This window comes from Geotrypetes seraphini, chromosome 3, assembly GCF_902459505.1.
Source record: "Geotrypetes seraphini chromosome 3, aGeoSer1.1, whole genome shotgun sequence".
Classification (NCBI taxonomy): Eukaryota; Metazoa; Chordata; class Amphibia; order Gymnophiona; family Dermophiidae; genus Geotrypetes; species Geotrypetes seraphini.
In genome coordinates this window covers 188775870-188795632 of record NC_047086.1, presented here as the reverse complement: position 1 = coordinate 188795632, position 19763 = coordinate 188775870, and the positions used below count along the sequence as shown (strand labels likewise).

Here is a 19763-nt window from a genome sequence, read left to right as displayed (position 1 = left end):
ATGTATTTAGTTTCTTCTGGAATTCAAGATAGTTGATGGGTTGTCTTAGGTATATTGGTGGTTTGTTCCAAATGAAAGGTTCCTGGTATTCCAAGGTAGTTTTGAATATCTTCTTTCGCAGTACTTGTTGAGGAGATGTGAAGGATAGTTTATAGTACTGCGTAGTGCGTAAGTTGAAGAAGGAATGTGGGACTTTGAATGTCAGAAGTTAGTCACTCTGAGTTCTCTCCATAGATTGCTTTGTGGACCATGCAGCTTATCTTGAACCGGATTCTTCTTTTCATCGGCAGCTAGCGTAGTTGCTCTAATAGTGGACTTGCCCTCTCATATTGGTTCTTTTTGAGAATTCGTTGAGAATTCATGTTTTGAGAATTCATGTTTTGTAGTAGTTGAAACCTCTTGCATTCAGTGGCATAGTAAGGGGGTGCGGGTGGGGGGGCGGTCTGCCCTGGGCGCCATGTTGGTGGGGGCGCTGGCACCACTCCTCCTCTCTGCCCCCGCCTCTTTCCATTTTTCTCCTCGCCATGCATGCACCCCTTCCCTTCCCCCCCTTCAACATGCTCCTCATGACCACATCATCTCGCTTGCTGACATCACTTCCAGGGGCCGTGCATAGGAAATGACATCAGAGGGAGAGCCGATGGGGTCGCAAGGAGCACATTGAAGTTCTTGTTGCTCGTGGCGGTGAACAACTAGAGGTATGAGGGAAGGGGGATGTGCGCAGAAAGGGGGTGGGGAAGGGATGGCTCCACCCTGGGCGCCTCTTGCCATCACTACACCACTGCTTGCATTCCTTTTCTATAATGCCACAATATAGTGAGTTGCAATAGTCCAGGTATGGTATTAGGACAGATTGGGCTACACTTCTCCTTCTCTATTCGCAGGGGTTAGGGGCAGAGCTGGCCCGCGAATAGGGAAAATTTGCGAATAACTTTTGGCCGGCTCTGACCCACCCCCGGACCTTACCTGGTGGTCCAGCAGTGACGCAGGGCAGGAGCGATCTTCCTACACTCTTGCCCCGTGCAGAGCCATGCTGCTGAGTTCTCGTGGTCTCATGAGACTATAATCAGGAACTCCGCCTCCGATTGCCCCCCCACACACACACCCCCGGCCGCTTCCAATCGCCTCCCTCCAAGTCCCGGGGCCGTTTGATTCTGAGGGGGGGGGGGGCCTGGGGAAAAAACCACGGATAATCGAAACCGCGAATAGGGAGGGGGAAGTGTACTGTCCTGAAGCTGGTTTCGGTCAGGACTGGTCTTATCATCCTCAGTTGTCTCATCTTAAAAAGTGGTAATGTGTGTGTTGAAGGTAAAGTTCGAGTCTAGGGTCACTCCCAGCACTTTGGAGTTATTCTCTAGCTTTAGACTCACCAGTGGACAGTTCTAGCTCTGTGCTCGGTAGCAAGTCTTGGCTTAGATTTGTTCAGTTTGGGAAAGATTATCATCATCCACGTACTTAGGTCGTCGATGGTATTTTTCAGGTATGTTAAAGTGCTATTGAAGAATTCTTTGGCTATGCAGAGAATCATTTCGAATTGTGTGTACCTGTGAGGACTGTTGCTGCAGGCATGTGCCACACTATCAGGAAAGTGTGGCTGCTGTTCCAATAAAGTGCCCACTAAGAGCGATATTGCTCCTAAAACATTTGTTAAAAAAAAAAAAAAGAAAATTTTCCATAGACAAAGCTCCTGCATTCTTAGAAAGGCTTTTAATCCCTTATATCCCCACAAAATCGGAAGAAAAATCTCTCCTCTTAGTCCCTTCACTAAGGGCTCCTTTTATCAAGACGCGCTAGCGGTTTAACGCGCGTAATAGCGCACGCTAAACCGCCAGCCGCACTAGCCGCTACCGCCTCCTCTTGAGCAGGCGGTAGTTTTTGGCCAGTGCAAGGGGTTAACGCGTGATGAAAAGTCACGTGCGTTAACCCCGCTAGCGCAGCTTGATAAAAGGAACCCTAAGACTCATTTATTCAAGGAGGGACACGATCTTTGCTGTCACGGCCCCTCAAATTTGGAATTCGCTCCCAATCAATATAAGGGAAGAAAAATTACTTAGAGGTCCTTTTATCATGCCGCGCTAGTGAGGTTAGCGCATCGGACATTTCATCACGCGCTAACCCCTGCGGCCGGCTAAAAAACGAACGCCTACTCAATGCAGGTGTTAGCGGCTAGCATGGCAGATGGTTTAACACGCAGTACTACGCGCGTTAAACCCCTACCGCAGCTTGATAAAAAGACCCCTTAGTAAGTTCAAAGGTCTCCTGAAAAGCTGGCTTTTTACGGACGCCTTTAACTGAGTTATTTGAATTCTATATAATCAGGATACTCTTTAGCGGACTAATAATGCTGTTAAGTGAAAATTGAGCAGGTAACCTTTTCCCATCCTATTGTTTCATTACCTATGCCCTTTTTATTTTGTTTGCAAATTGTATTTAATCCTTTTTTTTCCCTGTTGTGTTTGGTTGGTCAAAAGTTGTATTAACTGGTTTAATCAATGTGGTTTTCTTTTTTACCCCAACTTTATCATTATTTGTAAATCGCATTGGATTATGATTTTGCGAACAAATCAAATTTTTTAAATAAACTTAAAACAATACAGGAAATGAAGCAAACATTTTGAGGCTCTCCCCCTAACTTTCTACCTCGTACTGTATGCCTGAATTTACTTACTGAGCTCCCTTTTTGGCCATATTCAAATCCTACATACAAACCCACATTTCTAAAGTTGTGGAACCTGTAGCAACAACTGAGCAAGTGGAATTAAGTGCTGCAAACACCACGTTGCTTTGGGGTAAAAGTTAAAAAGCAGGACTGGCTAAACAAAGGCTACACTTCTATGCAGTTGGGTAACTTGGATGCTTTAGAACAGTGTTCTTCAACCACCGGTCCATGGACCAGTGCCGGTCCACAGAAATTTCCTGCCGGTCCACAGGGCCAGCATGTGCATCAGGCCCAAAACAGTGTTCTTCAACCGCCAGTCCACGGTGTGATCGATGCGGCATTATCTTCGAGCCAGCTCCCTCTTCCTAACTGATTCAGTGACTCCTACGGGCATCCTGTGCCTGAACCGGAAGCCTTCTCTCTGACGTTGCAATGTCAGATGAGGCAAGGGACGTGCAAGGTGCAATTAGTACTATTATGGGGGCGGGGTCTGGGGTGGACATTGGGTAGAGATGGGCGGGGTCTGGCCCACGACTTAGCCCAGTGTTCTTCAACCGCCGGTCCACGGACCGATGCCGGTCCACAGAATAATTCTTTTATTTTTGCCGGTCTATAGGTGTAAAAAGGTTGAAAAACACTGCTTTAGAACACATGATAGAAATGTCCTGACTTGGTATATTCTTCATGTTGAATGCTACAAAGTGTTAACATACACAGGGCAGAAGTAATGCATAGGCAAACTAGGCACACGCCTAGGGCATAGTTTAGAGAATAACACGGGCCAAATTTGGCTCCTGTCCCCGCAGGAACTCAATTCCCCCATCCCATCCCTGCATGTTTTGGTGCTATCCCTGTCCCTGCCCCATTCCTGCAAGCTCTGCCTTATTATTTTAAAGTGTTTGAGGCTTGCGCAGATGAGGACAGAGCTTGCAGAAATGGGGCAGGGACAGGAAAAGAGCTCGCGGGGACGGGATGGGGAGATTGAGTTCCCGCGAGGACGGGGAAAAATTTGTCTCCGAGTCATTCTCTTGCATAGATCTCAATTGCTGCCCAGGGAGATTTTTGCCTCGATAAAAAAAGCTGCTGACAGAAATAATAGATGGGGGGGGGGGAGGCCAGAGGTCAGTGTATTCTTCCCACTCCTTTACACAGTTCTCCAGGAGCCAGGAAGAACCGACAAGCAGCATTTCGTACCTTGCGTCATCCTCTGCTGGTTTTCCTCTGCAGCGAGAACTAAGAGGGCCCCATTTGTAGGATTTTTGAAATGCATTTCTATTATGATGGGGGCCCCAATGTGCTTGTTTGCTTAGGATTTACGAAGAATTGATCCTGCCCGGGGCGTACTATAAATAGCCATTTAGAATGTAAGCTCTTTGTGGCAGGGATGTATTGTAACTGAATGCTTGTCACCATTGAACACTGTACAGCACTGAATATGACCGCCCTAGCCGCTGACTGCAAATAATCTGCCACTAAATATTCGCGGTTATACTGCATAGCACTGTTTAGCTGGCCAGGAGCCATTCCTTATCTGCTAAATAGCACTGAATTTCTGGCAGAGTATGTCCAGTATCACCATAAAACTGATACTTATCATCATTATTATAATTATAGTATCAAGTTTCAAGTATATTAGGATTTTTATATACCGCCTATCAAGGTTATCTAAGCGGTTTTTACAATCAGGTACTCAAGCATTTTTCCCTTTCTGTCCCGGTGGGCTCACAATCTATCTAACGTACCTGGGGCTATGGAGGATTAAGTGACTTACCCAGGGTCACAAGGAGCAGCGCGGGGTTTGAACCCACAGGGTGCTGAGGCTGTAGATCCAACCACTGCGCCACACACTCCTCAGTATGCATTTGTATGGGAACAAGCTGGATTTGCATAGAATGAAGCTTAATATTCTCTGCTTAGCTCATAGAACTTTGTCAGGCGATGCTTTTCCTTATCTTACAAAGCCTTTGAAATCATATTTTCCAAATCATTTTCTTCGCTCACATCGTTCAAGAAGGCTGCAGCCACTAAGTTCTCGTGTCAGATTTCTAAGCGATCATGTTCAGTGGCAAGCATTTTAGCAAGGAATAATTTATCTTCTAAAATCAGGAAGACAGAGAATAACTGCTCTTTCAGGAAACAACTGAAAACTGTTTTGAAAGCAGAGGTGTTTACGGCATAGATTTGGACTCGGTGGTGAATATACATCTCTTGATGAGAAATGTATTAACAGTGTAATTTTGCTGTTGTCTTGAGTTTGCCATTTTTATTATGTATGTTTCATTGTACTCTGCCTAGAATAGAAATTTTTTAAATAAATGAGTATGGTGTGATATTCCTACAGTAAATCTTGGCCCGATATTCAAATGAATTTATCCAGAGTGCAGCATCTGCATTCCAGATACATGCTATTGACTCAGGCTGTTAATTTTCAGTGGCAACATCCATAGTGTGCTGCAGAAAATCATTGCAGGCGGCCTGGCACTGTATAGATAACTCCAAGACAGCACATGGGAGGAAGCAAGAATCATCCAGTTAGCAGCAATGTTCAAACCACTGTACAAATAACTAGTCTGATGAAATTATGAGTAGGACAGAAAAATTGCTGCCTGTTGTATCCAGATATTTAGCCCCATCCAATAGTGTTGATAATTTATGTAGTATAAGGTTTATTATTTGAAACACACCTTTATTCAGAGCAGGGAACAATTAAACATACATAATAAAAATAAACCACACAAAAACAATATGTCAAAATTATACTGGAAAACTTATACATTTCAAAATTACAAAGCTGGAAAAACTGTGCGAATTGAAGCTTTTCCCATTAACTTAATTGTACTTGATCAGAAAATAATTTTTTTAAATTCTTTAAAGCCCATCCTGGTGTTTGTTATTATTTTTGCTTAATGGAGCAAATTTCTTGGTATTATAGCTATAATTTTTATGCTTTCACACCCAGCAATGATACATTGATAAAAAGACATTTTATGCAGTATTTCATTAAATGAATCTTCAATATCTGTACTTTATTGCGGAAAATAACAGAAATTTAACATACTTCGTTAAAAGCTAAACACGTACTCTCAAGAAGATATTGCTTGAGTGTTTGGAATGCTATAGTGGCAAAATAATACTCAGAATTTAGGAAGTTGGTAGGTCGGGCTGAGAACTTTTCAGTACTCCCTTGTAAGAAATGCATTTACCCCTCCCCCTTTTACAAAACAGTAGCACGGTTTTTAGCGCCAGCTACAGCGGTAACAGCTCTGACGCTCATAATAATTTTTTTTTTCTTATATACCGCCCAACTGGAAGTTCCGGGCGGTTTACAGCAAAAGAACTGAGACATATCAATGAAGACACAAAATACAGTAGAATTCAATGGAATACAATACAGTGAAATACAATATGATGCAGTACAATGTAATATACACTTCCCCCTCCGTATTCGCGGTTTCCGTATCTACGGATTCAATTATTCACGGTTTTAAAACAAAAAATGCTTTTTCATTTTTTGGGCTATTAATTAAGCCCTGTAAGCCCCCCCTTAAGCCTTACCTGGTGGTCTAGCGGGTTTATGGGGCAGGAGCGATTCTCCCACGCTCCTGCCCCGTGCAGATCATACATAGAAACATACATAGAAATAGATGGCAGATAAGGGCCACGGCCCATCTAGTCTGCTTACCGCAATGACCCTCCCCCACCTAACTCAGTGAATAGGTGGGGGAGGGTCATTGCGGTGGGCAGACTAGATGGGCAGATCGCTCAAAGGAAATGGCTCGAGAGACTACGGGAGTTCAAGGCAGCCATTTCCTGTGAGCGATCTGCACAGGGCAGGAGTGTGGGAAGATCACTCTTGCCTGAAAACCCACTAGACCACCAGGTAAGGCTTAAGTGGGACTTACAGGGCTTAAAATAGCCCAAAAAATGAAAAAGGGGGGATTTCAGGGCTTAAAATAGCCGGGGGAAGCGGGGGTTATGGGCAGACCTGGCACAAATATTATTCACAGTTTTTTTATATTCACGGGCTGGCTCTGCCCCTAACCACCGCGAATACAGAGGGGGAAGTCATAAATTTACCAAACAAATAGGTTTTTATCAATTTTCTGCACTCAAGGTAAGATTGGGATTGGGCAATTAGAGGACACAGCCAAGAGTTAATTTTCCCCACTTGAAAAACCAGAGTTTTGTCTAAGAAACTTTTAAAACGACAGGCTTTCAGAGCAGGGTACATAAACATACCCAAGTTTCTTGCGTTCTTATTTGATGAGAATAATTTTAGTTGGGTGGATAAGTATGATGGCAGAAGTCCGAAGAGTGCTTTATAACAAATGTAGCCGAATTTAAAAATAACTCTGAGCATCGGAGCCGTTACTGCCAAGGCCGGCGCTAAAAACCGCACTACAGTTTTGTAAAAGGGGGAGTTAATTTCATCCAGATTTTATTTAAATGCCACAGTTGGCATTTATTTAAACAATTTCCAGCCTTGGAGTTTAAATATGAATTTGTTTGGATTCAGCAAACTATATAACACTATGGGCTCCTTTTACAAAGCTGAGCTAGCGGTTTTAGCATATGCTAGACGCTAACGCCAGCATTGAGCTGGCGTTAGTTCTAGCCATGTAGCGCGGGTTTAGCATGTGCTAAAATTCTGCATGCGCTAAAAACACTATCTCAGCTTAGTAAAAGAAGCCCCATAGTAATAGTAATTAGGAATAGCTAGCTAAACTATGGTGCAGTGATACCAAGGCTGCGGTGCCTGACAATAGTTGAGAATGGATTATGTAACTGATTTCTGACCAAAACTGAAAACAGAAAGCCACTATTCCAAGGTACAGTAACTGCTACCTCTGCATGTGCTTGAACTGCCCTTATTATAGCTACCATTCTCGATGTCAAGAAGGTTCCCATCAGTTCCCAGTAAGGCTATGTGATGTGTCAATGACATCGCTCAATTCTTGTTCCATCTATTCTTCAGGATTTGGAGTCAGTCAACTTGCGACAAATTCTGTACAGTAAAGACCTGAGGTTTGGGGACCTTAACCTATAAAATATTTGCACCCTACTGGCAAGAGAGTTGTAACTAGCCAGCAATACTATCCTTTGGCTGCAAAGAAAATTCCAAACAGGCACTGTAAACTGAAGCTCCCCTCTTCTTCAGGTAATGACAACCTTCTCTGATAATGTCTTCTGCAGGTTTTCTGAGGAGTAACTGCAAGTTGTCGTAAATATACTGTATATATTATAAAGTGAGCAATAATACGTTTGTATGTATGTAAGTAAATTATATCTTGAAAATGACCCTAAGGATGTTCATGAAATGGAGTGAATCTAGGGTTTTCAGGTGCAAGAAAGCAATTTAACTAGATCTGGAGTTTGGCAAAATTCATTTGGGGGATTTTTCTGATGTTCCCACTTCCCCCTGTAGCCCATTGGTCAGACATTCCTTAAGAAGCCTAGCCACCCAATAGACTGCATGGAAAAGCAGGACTGAAAGATGCTAAGGCACTGTCTCTGTGAAAGGAGGAAAGAGGAATGGAATGTAAAAGGGAGAATACAGCTAAGGTTAATGTAAGATGGGGGTAGGCATGGAAAGTGATACAGAGATAACTGCAGCCCATTGGTCAGACATTTGTATGAAACCTTAGCCAGCCAATAGGCTGCAGGGGAAAGCAGGACTGAAAGTTGATAAGGCACTGACTCTGTAGCTACTGCTCCTGCCTCCCCCTGCAGTTCATTCACCCTACTTCTCCAAGTGAAGCTCGGTCTTCCAGGAACTAGGATTTTACATTATTTATTTATTTAAAAATTTATATACCTCATACAACTATGTGGTTTCCAAACCACATACATAAAATCTCGTTTCCCTCCGATTATCACATATAACATAGACATGTCTAAACAACATCATTAATCGTCCCTGTTATAATAGGGATAGAGCACAAATTCAATCAATTCAAAAATACAAGCAAGCTTTAAATCATACATTGATGTCAGAAAAATTCTAAAAGGCGACTATCAACTGAAATATGCCTTAGCATAAAAAGGCATTGGCAAATAATTGAGTTTTCAGCATTTTCTTAAAATTCATCCTGCCTTGCAGAAACACAAAATCAAGTTCTGCTCTTAGAAGTGCCAAGTGATTTTCAGGGCTTCTAGTGATTTTTATTCTTATGTTTTATAAAAAGTGTAACTTTTTATTTTGCTTTTCAGTTTTGGATCTATTAACAGTTTTATCTGCACTGCTATATATTATTGCCTAGGGGCCTAGTCTCCTTCAATTCCATTGCTGTGGGAGGAAATGCTGGGCTATAGGGTGGAGGTTGAGGAAGGAATATGCTGAGAATGGTAGAACCCTGAGGGGGAAGAGAGAGTAGCAAGGAAATGAATAAGAGGGTAGAAATGGAGGTACATTGAAGATGAAAGGGAATGGAGGGCTGAGGATGGAGTGAGATGGGGAATGGGAGAGAAGATGGAAATTTGATAGGTAGCTGAAAAGTGAAAAAGAGGAGAAGGGTAAGAAAGAGGCAGAAAAGAGCTAAAAAGGAATGATCAATATGTCTGAGGCAGGTGTAGTGAGGGAATAGACAGGAGAGAGAAGAAAAGGCAAATGGTCAGCAGTCACTTAAAGGAGAATTAGCAGACGGCAGGAAAGCAGAAAAAAGAAACTAGAACTAACATTATGAAAAAATAAAACATCTAGACAACAAAGGTAGAAGAAAAATTTTATTTTAACTGTTTTAAATGGAATATCGATAATAATTAGCAAAAATATTTAAATTTTGACAAATAAACTTACAGAATGTGCTAATTTTGAGCACAAAGTTTTGAATTTTTTTGCACAGAATACTGCCAGGAGTAAACAAAGAGTTAAAAAGGGGTGAGAGGGAGAAATCTTGCATATGGTAGAGGGGAGGGAGACATGCATAGATAAGAGAGAAAGAGAAATGTTGGGCATAGGGTGGAGGGCAGGGAGAGAGAAGGAAATGTTGCACATAATAATGGAGGTGAGGAAGGGAGAGATGTTGCATGGAGGAGAATAGAGAGGTTTGACCCAAGGTACAAGGCAGGAGCGAGAGAGAGAGAGATAGTAGACAGTGGGAAAGAAACAGAAATGCTGGATATGGCAGTGGAAGGGAAGGTACACAGACGAAAGATGGATGGAGAACATGGGGAAAGAAGAAAGCGTCAACTGGGCAGGAGACCCTGGTGAGCGAGTTAACAAAATACAAACAGAAACCAGAGCCTGGGACCAACATGATATAATTAATAAAATGACCAAAAAACAAAAGGTAGAAAAATAATTGTATTTCATATTTTGTGATTAAATGTATTCTGCCAAAGCTGGTGTTAGCATATTCATTAAGGATATCTTGAAAACCCAACTGGCTTGGGTCCTCCAGGACAGGTTTAAGAACCACTAAGGGCTCCTTTTATCAAGGTGCACTATGGGGGTTAGCACTTCGGACATTTCATCACGCGCTAACTCCCGCGGCACACAAAAAACTAACACCTCGACAATGGAGGCGTTAGCGACTAGGGCGGCAGGCGGTTGAACGCGTGGTATTCTGCACATTAACTGCCTACCGGAGCTTGATAAAAGGAGCCCTGTTCAGGACTCCTGCAACTAGAACAGCTTTGTCTTGCCGCATTGGATTGATTAGGAAGGTACTGAAGTGGTCTTTGGCTTCTATCCATTTTCTTGGTGGGTAGTAGCAAATGGCACAGATTAGTTTGTCCTTTAGGGAGAGGTCTTTTATTTCACATGCTATGATTTCCAGTGATTCTGAGAGGTAATCATTGGTAATGGTTACTTCAAAAGAGTTCTTCTAGATGATTGCTACGTCTCCTCCACTTTTTTCTTTCAGCTTAGATGGAGTATTTTATATCCATATGGAAGAAAGTCTTGTATTAATGGGTCATCCTGTAATTGCAACCAGGTTTCAGTTACTAGTAATAAACTTGGTTGGTCTTGCATTAACCAGCCCCTGATTAAATCTGTTTTTTTTATCAGGGATCTGGCATTAATATAGTAGCCAGGGATTGTGAATGATGAGTTGTTTGGAGAGGTGTTATGTTTAAACTTTTGGGTCATAAGGTTGTTGATCTATCTGGTTTCTTGTATAATTTCTTCTGGAGTCTATTGCCTGTGACGTCCTCAATTTTCCTTGTTATTGGGTTGTAACATTTTGGGACTTTGATGCATGTTACATTTTCTTGTAATGTTGACTTCAGCTTTTAATAAAAAGACCTCTAACATAATATATATATATATAGAGAGAGAGAGAGAGGGAGGGGAGTGGAATGGGTAACGTGAAACACTTGTTTACTCTTTCCAAAAATACTAGGACTAGGGAGCATGCAATGAAACTGCTAAGTAGTAAATTTAAAACAAACCGGAGAAAATATTTCTTTACTGAACATGTAGTTAAACTTTGGAGTTTCTTGCTAAAGAATATGGTAAAATCAGGTAGCTTAGCAGGGTTTAAAAAAGGTTTGGCTACCTTCCTAAAAGAAAAGTCCATAAGCCATTATTAAGATGGAGTTGGTAAAAATCCACTGCTTGTTTCAGGGATAAGCAACATTTTTGCATTACATTAATATTTATGAATCACTAATGCACCCCATTAGAAGTTCAATACTACTACTAATTATCATTTCTATAGTGCTACCAGACACACACAGCGCTATACATTAAACACGCAAGACACAGTCCCCGCTTGAAAGAGCTTACAATCTAATTATGACAAAGGGGACAACAAGGTAAATCGACACACACTGCTCAGGTAGGGAGTTACAAAGGAAATGATAAGGCAGATAGGGTAGGGGACTAAAGCGGGAGGAGCCTAAAGAAGTCCCTGATTGGCCAAAAGCAGTAAGATTATGTGCAGACCATTACAGCTTTAAGAAATTGTTGAAAACCAAGCTGTTTGTAGACGCATACTTATGATCTGTCTTTCCTACATTGTTTGGGCATTTTTGTAACATTTTATTTATTTATTTAAAATTTTATATACCGCATATTGGCTATGCAGTTTACAAATTACATACACATTATCTTGAGCTCCCTACGATCACTACAAGTGTAACACAGGTAGACAAACTAATCGGACACATTATTAACATCTTCCCCACACTGGATCACAAAATTCCAGGAAAGCATGAACAGATATTAGCAGGTCAAATTTCAACAGTAGTATAACAGGAAGGCATTGATAGTCGAGTTCATATCAGAAAATTCTTGAGAATTGTATCCTAAAATCCCAAAGAAGCAGTAACAACCACTATGGATTACCATAGAAAGGCATTAATATAGGAAGGCATTAACGAATAGTTGAATATGTTATTGAAGAATTTGTAGGTTTTGTGTCATATGTGTTGATATTATTTTGAAGAATGATTTGTATTGTTTTTGTTTTCGATCTATGTATGTTTATTTGGAAACTGCTGTGATTCTAGGCGGTATATTAAGTTTTAAATAAATAAATAGGGGACTAAAGAGGGAATGACAAACAGATATAGGTGCTTTGCAAGTGGGTTGGAGTTAGGATTTGAAAGCAGCAAGGCTTTTTTAACAGGTAGCAAAAGAATGGGCCATATCACTCTGGTTCTATATAAACTTCATTGGTTGCCTAATGCCTATAGACCAGTGGTCTCAAACTCAAACCCTTTGCGGGGCCACATTTTGGATTTGTAGGTACTTGGAGGGCCGCAGAAAAAATAGTTAATGTCTTATTAAAGAAATGACAATTTTGCATGAGGTAAAACTCTTTATAGTTTATAAAACTTTCCTTTAACAGTTAAAAGGAAAGATATATAAACTATAAAGAGTTTTACCTCATGCAAAATTGTCATTTCTTTAATAAGACATTAACTATTTTTTCTGCGGCCCTCCAAGTACTCTATTTTTTTCTGCAGCACCCACATTTAAAGTTCAATATCTTTTCTTTCTCAAAACTGGCACATTTCAATCACTAAATTGAAAATAAAATCATTTTCCTACCTTTCTTTGGTAATTTCATCAGTCTCTGGTTGCACTTTATTCTTCTGACTGTGCATTCAATACTTCTTCCCTTCTTTCAACCTCCTGTATGCTTCCTCTCCTCCAGACCTCATTCCCTCCCCCAACTTTTTCTTTCTTTCTCTATGTCTGTCCTTCTCTGATTCCGTGCCCCATTTTTTGCTTTGTTTCTGGTTCCCTGTCCCCCCTCCTTCTTTCTTTCTTCCTTCCTTCCTCCGTGCCCCGTTTTTTGCTTTTTTTTCTGGCTCCCTGTCCCCATCCCACCTTCCTTCTTTCTTTCTTTCTTCCTTCCTTCCTGCCCTCCCCATGCCACCGCCGCCGCAGAATAGGCTGCTGCCGCTGCCGCTATTGGGAACAGGCCGAGATCTCCCTGCTTCTCTTCTGCATGGGGCTGACCAACTTTCACCGCCCGACGTCAATTCTAACGTTGGAAAGGACGTTCCGGGCAGCCAGGCAGCGATTGGCTAGCCAGAACATCCTCTCAACATCAGAATTGACGTCGGGCCACGAGAGTTGGTCGGCCCCGCAGGGAAGAGAAGCAGGGAGATCAAAGAACACGGTGCCGGCCTGATCCCCGATGGCAGCAGTGAGAAGGGAAGGGAAGCAGGTTGGGCACCACTGCTCTAGATGAGCCGCGAGCCGCACTCTAGGGAGAACAGTGGACCCCCCCCCTTGGTACGCCACTGGAGCAGCAGCGTGTCTGGCCGGCTCGTTCGTTCAAAGCCGCGGGTGGCGGCTCCTTGCGAGATCCGTGCCTGCGTCTGACGCCTCTCTGATGTGACATCAGAGAGGCTTCCGATGCAGGAGTGGATAGCGCAAGGAGCCGCCAACCCACGGCTTTGAACGAACGAGCCGGCTGCTGCTCCAAAAGGAAGAGAATGTTTGACTCCAGACCGCGGGCCGCAAATAAAACCTGGAGAGCCACATGCGGCCCGTGGGCCGCGTGTTTGAGACCGCTGCTATAGACCAATGCATTAAGTTCAAGCTATTATGTATAGTATTCAAGGCATGGCATTTGAAATCTCCATTATATTTGGCAAATAAGTTAGTACGATATAGTAAACAGAGATCCTTGCGCTCTTCTAGCAAAGAGCTGTTTTCATCGCCAGATTTAAGTATCATACGCTTTCTCGCACGAGAAGCAGAGGGTTTTATTTAAAATGTAGGTCCTGCAATATGGAATTCTTTGTCTGACAGATTCTTTGATGGTTTGTCATATTTGTCATTTCGTAAACTGTTGATAACAGAATTATTTCAGCAATATTATGGAAGCAAACTTTGACTATAGAATTAGCAGTAAGAACATAAGAACATAAGCAATGCCTCCGCTGGGTTAGACCTGAGGTCCATCGCGCCCAGCAGCCTGCTCATGCGGCGGCTCAACAGGTTCAGGACCTGCACAGTAATCCTCTATCTATACCCTTCTATCCCCTTTTCCAGCAGGAAATTGTCCAATCCTTTCTTGAACCCCAGTACCGTACTCTGGCCTATTACGCTCTCTGGAAGCGCATTCCAGGTGTCCACCACACGTTGGGTAAAGAAGAACTTCCTAGCATTCGTTTTGAATCTGTCCCCTTTCAGCTTTTCTGAATGCCCTCTTGTTCTTTTATTTTCCGAAAGTTTGAAGAATCTGTCCCTCTCCACTCTCTCTCTATGCCCTTCATGATCTTGTAAGTCTCTATCATATCCCCTCTAAGTCTCCTCATCTCCAGGGAAAAGAGACCCAGTTTCTCCAATCTCTCAGCGTATGAAAGGTTTTCCATCCCTTTTATCAGATGTGTCTCTCTCCTCTGAACCCTCTCAAGTAACGCCATGTCTTTCTTAAGGTACGGAGACCAATATTGGATGCAGTACTCCAGATGTGGGCGCACCATCGCTCGATACAACGGCAAGATAACTTCTTTCGTTCTGGTAGTAATACCCTTCTTGATTATACCTAGCATTCTATTCGCTCGCTTAACGGCCGTTGCGCACTGCGCCATCGGTTTCATTGTCACGGAACTTGGACATTGTGACTTAGACCATGTAAAACAGGGGTGCCCAATGCGTCGATCGCGATCGACCAGTAGCTCAGGAAGGCAACGTGAGTCGATCGCAGAACCCATCCCGGGCTCTGTGATAGACTCGTGTTACCGTCCCGATCTACCGTGCCTATCAGCCTTCCTCTCCCCGACGTCAAAGACGCCGACGCCGGGCATTAGGCTGTTTTTGTCATTTCGGGGGGGGAGGGGGCGTGGTGGCGGCAGCAGCAACAGCCTGAAAAAGAAATCATCCTGGCCCGGGTCGGTGTCATACTCTGGAACTTCTACATCTTCCAGCAGCCCTCTCCCTTCTACCTGCTTCCGGCCACACCCCCTGCTCCGCGGCTCTCTTCGGCAACTCAGCAGCAACGATCGACACAAGCTTCTGACGTCGGGGCCTACCCTCTGCGAGTCCCACTTGTTTCAACTTCCTTTTTCCACAAAGGCGGGACTCGTAGAGGGAAGGCCTCGATGTCGGCAGCTTGTCTTGATCACCGCTGCTGACGAGTTGCTTAAGAGAGCCGCGGAGCAGGGGGGTTTTGCCAGATGCAGGTAGAAGGGAGAGGGCCAGATGCAGGACTCGTGGGTGAGGGAGCAGAAGAGAGAGAGAAAGAGAGAGGGGAGGGAAACAAAAGGAAATATTTCATACTGGGCTGGGCCAGAGTGGAGGGAGGGTGGAAAGATTTTGGCTACAGGGTGCATTAACAAAGGAAAAGGGGGGAAAGCTGAAAATGGAGATAGTGACACAAAGAAGAGAAAGAGTAAGCAGGACCTACTGAATAAGGATAGAGATACAGAGGGGACATGAAGAGGAGGTGAAATAGAGACATAGAAGTAATGCTGAAAAAGTGTGTGTGGGGGGGGGGAGATAAAGACATTGAAAGGGCAAATGGTGAACATGGGATAAAGACAAGGACAGAGACAAATGAAGATTCTGAAAAAGTGGTGAGATAAGGATATAGGTGAGATGGACACAAAGAAGGGTGATGCTGGAAAATAGGTGGAATGGTAATTCTGACAGACACAGAAGGGAAATGCTGGATCAAGGAGAGATGGGGCTCAGGCTGGATGGAATGAGGAGAAATGCCTTGTTGGCCTTGAACTTCCTCTCCTACGTCAGAATTGACGTCAGGGAGCGGAATGCTGGTCAGCGCAACGCTTCTGCAGGGAAAGCTTGGGACAGCGGTGACTTGGGGGCTATTCCCCAATGGCGGTGGCAGCAAACCGAGGCTTGGGGGAGGGCACGGAGAAAGAAAGAAAGGGGGCAGACAGGGAGACAGAAAGAAGGGGAACAGGGAGACAGAAAGAAAAAGTTGGGGGAGAGAATGAGGTCTGGAGGAGAGGAAACATACAGGAGGCTGAAAGAAAGGAAGAAAGATTGGATGCACAGTCAGAAGAAGAAAGTGCAACCAGAGACTCATGAAATCACCAAACAGCAAAGGTAGAAAAAATGATTTTATTTTCAATTTAGTGATCAAAATGTGTCGGTTTTGAGAATTTATATCTGCTGTCTATATTTTGCACTATGGCTCCCTTTTACTAAACCGCAATAGCGTTTTTTAGCGCAGGGAGCCTATGAGCATTGAGAGCAGCACGAGGCATTCAGCGTAACTCCCTGTGCTAAAACCTACTATTGTGGTTTAGTAAAAAGGGAGGGGGTGTATTTGTCTATTTTTGTATTTTGTTACTGAGGTGACATTGCATAGAGTCATCTGCCATGACCTCTTTGAAAAAACCCGGAATATGAATAATTAACATTTTCTCTGCCTTTCAGTGTGCTTTGTGTTTTTTTTTAAATTTTATTGTTGGTAGATCATTTTGACTTAGTCATTATAAAAGTAGCTCGCAACCCCATAAAGTGTGGGCACCCCTGATGTAAAACATGGTCTAAGTCACAAAGACCAACCTAAACTCACCAGATAAGCACTTCAAACACATAACACAGACCCCCCAGTGATCACCAACTCCCCCACCCCCGTAAAAATTATATTCACAACTTTAAATTTCAGCCTCCAGACCATCATCGCCTGGCCGCCTGGCATAGGAAAGCCTAGTCGTCCAGCCCAGAGGCAGCTTAAGTCAGTGATTGACTTGGTTCTGTTAATTTGAACTATTGTTTTATTGGGTTTTTTAATAGATTTTGTGAAGTGACTATATTGTATTTTAATAAGATTTTTATTATACACTGCTAAATACTTATCTCAATAATGGAGTATCAAATATTAAATTCAATCCAATCCGAAAAGTGGCCTTTTAGCATGGATTTGAGTTTTAGTTCAATGTGATTTCCAATTGAGAAGTAGGCCATAACCAGGAATTACAATCTTACACTAAAATCAGGACAGGGGCCGGCTTTGAATATCCAGGAATAACTCTGACAGTGAGCAAAATACGCATCACCGTTGGCTCATAGTGCCATAGTCCATCTGAGGATCTAGAGCAGTGGTTCCCAAACCTGTCCTGGGGGACCCCCAGCTAGTCAGGTTTTCAAGATATCCCTAATGAATATGCATGAAAGAGATTTGCATACCTGTCACTTCCATTATATGCAAATCTCTCTCATGTATATTCATTAGGGATATCTTGAAAACCTGACTGGCTGGGGGTCCCTCAGGACAGGTTTGGGAACCACTGATTTAGAGGAAACTGCAAAATCATGATGTTTATGTTTATTGGACGCTTCTATATCACTACTAATGACTTGGGAGTCAATTCAGAGCGGTTTGCATGAACTTCAGTAAAGGTGTTACAATACATGAGTTAAACATATGTATATCATGGTTAAAGGGCTGGAGGAGTTGCCGTATAGTGAGAGATTAGAGAAACTGGGCCTCTTCTCTCTTGAAAAGAGGAGAATGAGAGGGGACATGATCGAAACATTCAATATACTGAAGGGAATAGACTTAGTAGATAAAGACAGATTGTTCACCCTCTCCAAGGTAGGGAGAATGAGAGGGCACTCTCTAAAGTTGAAAGGGGATAGATAGCGTACAAACGTAAGGAAGTTCTTCTTCACCCAGAGAGTGGTAGCAAACCATATACTACTTGGTATAGGATTTTTGTGGAGTTTACGACTTTAAGGATCTTTTTTGATAGATAGTCTTTCTTTATGTAAATTCTGTTGATTATAAGCCAGGTTGTTTATTAAGTAACCTCCACGTTTACTAAGCCATGGTAGAGGTTTCTACCGTGGCCTGGAACACTAACCCTCTCTTCTACAAAGCCGCGCTAGTGGTTGCTGTGTGGCAACAGCCCCGAAGCCCTTTAAATCTCTGTGGGCTTCGGAGCCATTACCGCGTGGCAGCCGCTAGCGCAGCTTTGTAGAAGAGAGGGTAAATGTACCAACGCTCATAGAATTTACTGCTCTGGGCAAAGGTAGAAACCTCTACCGTGGCTTAGTAAAAAAAGGGGTGGGGAGTAATTCCATTAAAAAGAACAGAAGCAACAACTGCTGGATAAGTGAAACTCAAAATACCAGAGAAAGCCATGGCAATATCTAGGTGGTCTCAAGGGTTATCTTGCCTTCTATCTGCCCAAAAACATAAAGAAAGGCAAATGCACCAGGGATCCTAAGAGACGGGAACTGAGAAAGTGTGTGTGGGGGGGGGGGGGGGGGAGGGAAAAGCTTGTTATTGACAATGAAACACTCGTAGTACACAATTTGTCATTTCAAAAGAACAAAGGAGGAAGTTTATTCTCTGAGTGAAACCAGTGACCCCAGACTAAGATGAGGTAGGGACAACAGGAGTCTGCTGGCCCCAGACTGAGCTGGAATGATGCAATAGCTGATGATCCCAAATAGGATCAAAACAAAAACAGTGATCAAAGCTTCCAAAACAAGTAGTGAACAAAACAGAAAAACAGGAAGAGGGCTATGGAAAGGTGGAATCTCATTTTCGGTGGAGTAGAGAAGTAGAGTGGCTGAGAAGCCAAGGAACCGGCTTCAATTCCCACTGCAGGCCTTTGTGACCCTGGACAAACCACTCAACCCTCTGTTGCCTCAGGTACAAAAATTGAGATTGTGAGTGGACCAAATATATTTTAAATCTGATGTGTCCCACCTTCTAAAAGTCTGAAGATGTCTCTTGTTGAATTATATTATGAATCAAATGAAAAGAGCTGATGAAAGCCCTTGCTGGGATGTGGGTGGGGAGGGAGGATGGGATGGAGTGGAGTGGAGAAGTAGCCTAATGGTAAATGGCAGGGCCAAGTTTAAGATGTTGATACCTATAGGTAGGACCTGAGAATAGTAGAGAGAGGAGGTTTCTCTGCCAGGGATCATAGAATATAGTCCTAAAGCAAGCAGAATTAGCATCCTATTTAACATAGGCATTTTAGTGTTCTAAGCAGTAAACTAGGCCTACATTCAGGTCTTGTAGTGGACTTAGAATCAGGGAGACCTGAGTTTCAATTCCACTGCCATCCTGAGCAAGCCACTTAACCCTCCAGCAAAACTTAGATTATAAACCCTCTGGGACAGGAAAATACCCCTGTCCATGAATTTAAGTCACCTGGAGTTTCTATTTTAAAACCAAAATCCTCTACTTCTTTGCCTTTGGGATTCCAGCTTAATCAGACTGGGACCACTAGCATCCTGTCCAATTCCCTGGAGGCTTTATCTTTATTTTATATTCCCACCCAATTTTATTTAGTCCTGTCATTAAAATGGTCCCTGTTGGAGAGTCAGAAAACATGTATCGGGGAGGAGAGTGTGGCACAGTGGTTAGAGCTACAGCCTCAGCACCCTGAGATTGTGGGTTCAAACCCTGTACTGCTCCCTGTTACCCTGGCAAGTCCCTTAATCCTCTACTGCCCCAGGTACATTAGATAGACTGAGCCCTCTGGGACAGTTAGGGAAAATGCTTGAAATACCTGTATGTAAACTGCTTTGAGTGTGGTTGTAAAACTACAAAAAGGTGGTATACAAATCCCAATCCATTCACACCCCCTTTCCAGAACCATGCAATCAAAGGATCTAAATTTAACCATTTTTGCACAATGATTGGCTCCCAGTAGAAGCTATGAATACCCCCTAAGCAGCATCTCCAGTGGGTCCAGTGAGTGG

The 19763-nt window shown here is 43.1% G+C and overlaps 1 protein-coding gene across 2 annotated transcripts in view; it reads left to right on the top strand.

The window, feature by feature from the left end:
* Positions 1-19763, top strand: part of NFE2 (nuclear factor, erythroid 2) — a 119765-nt gene that overhangs the window by 42361 nt on the left and 57641 nt on the right. Inside the window, exon 2 of one of the 2 annotated variants that reach the window (XM_033939198.1) lies at positions 7635-7817. The exons of the other annotated variant lie outside the window; for it this stretch is intronic. The gene's annotated coding sequence lies outside the window, so the exon portion shown is untranslated. The remainder of the gene's footprint in view (positions 1-7634; positions 7818-19763) is intronic. 2 annotated transcript variants of the gene reach the window in all.